Raw genomic sequence first — 2,715 nt, 5'->3', positions numbered from 1 at the left:
CACACTGTGTATCCACAAAAATTAAAAAAAAAAAGAAATAAGCTAGGCACAGAAAAATAAATAAATAAATAAATAAATAAATAAATAAATAAATGCTGACGAACATTCTCCACAGAAATAGAATAAAAAATTCTAGCTTCTTTGCAAGAACCACCTGGTTGGTTGCTGTTTGAGCTGTGCTCCCTCCTCATGGCTACCACCATGTGCAGAGGTCTGCCTCTCAGGGATGTAGCTCCCAACTTTGAGGCCAATACCACCGTCAGCTGCTTCCGTTTCTGCAACTTTCTGGGAGACTTTTCAGTAGATAGGGTTGAGGACCATCTTGCTTAGAGCAAGGATATCAGTGCTTACGATGGTGAAGAGCCTACAGAAAAGTTACCTTTTTCCCATCATCAATGATAAGAATCAGGACTTTGCCATCCTGTTGTGCGTGCTGCATCCAGCAGAGAAGGATGAAAAGGGCATGCCTGCGACAGCTCACGTGGTTGTTTTTGGTGCTGATAAGAAGCTAAAGCTGTCTATCTTTTACCCAGCTGCCACTGGCAGAAACTTTGATGTGACTCTCAGGGTAGTTATCTCTCTCCAGCTGACACAGAAAAGAGGGTTATCACCCCAGTTGATTGGAAGGATGGGGTTGGTGTGATGGTCCTTCCGACCATCCCGGAAGAGGAAGCCAAAAAGCTGCCTGAAAGGAGTCTTCACCAAAGAGCTCCCATCTGGCAAGAAATACCTCCGCTACACACTCCAGCCTTAAGTCTCTTGGAGAAGTTGGTGCTGTGAGCCAGATGTCAGCTGCCAGTCATGTTTTCCTGCAGCAATTCCATAAAATATCCTGGTGTCATCACAGCCAAGGTTTTTAGGTTGCTATACTACTGGCTTATTAAACGGAAATGGCACTATAGCTGGGTGCGGTGGCTCACACCTATAATCCCAGCACTTTGGGAGGCCAAGGAGGGCAGATAACAAGATCAAGAGATGGAGACCATCCTGGCCAACATAGTGAAATCCCGTCTCCACTAAAATACAAACATTAGCTGGGTGTGGTGGTGTGTGCCTATACTTCCAGCTACTCAGGAGGTCGAGTCAGGAGAATTGCCTGAACCCTGGAGGCAGAGGTTGCAGTGAGTCGAGATCCAACCATTGCACTCCAGCCTGGTACCTGGTGACAGAGTGAGACTGTCTCAAAAACAAACAAACAAACAAAACCACCACCAACAAAAATGGCACTATTATGTTTCTTGGGATTCTTTCTGCATTCAGCAGCACTCAATTATGTTCATACATCAGCACTCTCTTCTGGTTCTGTATTTAAAAGTCAAATCTTGTTGGATCTCTGCAGGGCTTGTGACCAATGAGGTCATATTTGCTGATGGCTGAGAAAGCTTGCTTCGCTACATCAGAGAATGATTATCAATTTTTTTTAACTGTCCCTATCACATCCTCTCTTCTGTCACCCATTTTGAAGAATGGTAGAACTTGAGGTTAAACTTCCTCTGTAAATAGCCAAGTATAAAACTCAGGAAACCAGAGTAAAACTTCCTCTGTAAATATCCAAGTATAAACACCAGGAATTTAGATGCTCTTTAATAATCTGTTTTGATCACAGCTGGGGGAAAAGGCTTTTTAATTCTGTACCTTTCTAGTAGATAACAAGTGAAAAGCAGGGGAAGAGACATAAAAATTTTGTGATAAGTTTCTATCAAAATGGAGAGACTGCAGAAGAGGCTTCCCTTGGCTTCCAAGGAGGTATAGCAGGTGCGAGCAATCCTAGTGCCATGTGCCTTTCACATAGACTTTGCATTTATCAGTCTGCTTTCTGATGATGTGTACACGATAGATTACACCATGTGAAAAGATGAGAGAATGAATGAAAACGTTTTGTTATAGAACTCTTCTTGCAGTGGGTTGCTATTTTCTGGATTTTAATTTTAGAAAACAACAAATAAAATCCTTTGTTAAAATTTGGAAAAAAAATCTAAAATTTATGTGGAACCACAGAAGACTCAGAATAGCCAAGGCCAAAACAAAGCAGAACAACACAAAACTGGGGGAATTACATTACCTGACTTCAAATTATACCACAGAGCTATAGTAACCAAAACAGCATGGTACTGAAAAATAAGCAGATACATAGACCAATGGAAGAGAATCCAGAATCCAGAAATAATTCCATACATCTACAGTAAACTCATTTTTGACAAATGTACCAAGAATATACAGTGGGGAAAGGACAGTCTCTTCAATAAGTGATGCTGGGAAAATTGGACATCCATAGGTAGCAGAATGAAGTTAAACAACTATCTCTTGCCATATACAAAAGTGAAATAAAAATGGATTAAGGATTTAAGTCTGAGATCAGAAACTATGAAACTACTACTAACAACAAAGAAAAACCCCCCAAAAAAACACTGGACAATATCTCACAGGCATAGGCAACCAATACAAAAATGGGCACATCAAATTAAAATGCTCTTGCACGGCAAAGGAAACAATCAGCAAAGTGAAGAGACAACCCACAGAATTGGAGAATTATTTGCAAACTACCCACCTGATAAAGGATTAATAACTAGAATATACAAGGAGATCAAACAACTTTATAGAAAAAAAGCTAATAATCTAATTTAAAAATGGGCAAAAGATCTGAATACACATCTCACAAAAGAAGACATGCAAAGGGCCAACAGTATGTAAAAAAGTGCTTAACATCCTTCATCA

At 40.3% G+C, this 2,715-nt stretch overlaps 1 pseudogene; it reads left to right on the top strand.

Annotated features, from left to right (window-relative positions):
* Nucleotides 1-201: 201 nt before the first annotated feature.
* Nucleotides 202-754, top strand: LOC101036013 (peroxiredoxin-6 pseudogene; annotated as a pseudogene).
* Nucleotides 755-2,715: the final 1,961 nt, after the last annotated feature.

Source organism: Saimiri boliviensis, chromosome 3, assembly GCF_048565385.1.
Source record: "Saimiri boliviensis isolate mSaiBol1 chromosome 3, mSaiBol1.pri, whole genome shotgun sequence".
NCBI classification, from domain to species: domain Eukaryota; kingdom Metazoa; phylum Chordata; class Mammalia; order Primates; family Cebidae; genus Saimiri; species Saimiri boliviensis.
Note: the sequence above shows the minus strand (reverse complement) of the source record. Positions and strands in the feature narration are given on the sequence as shown.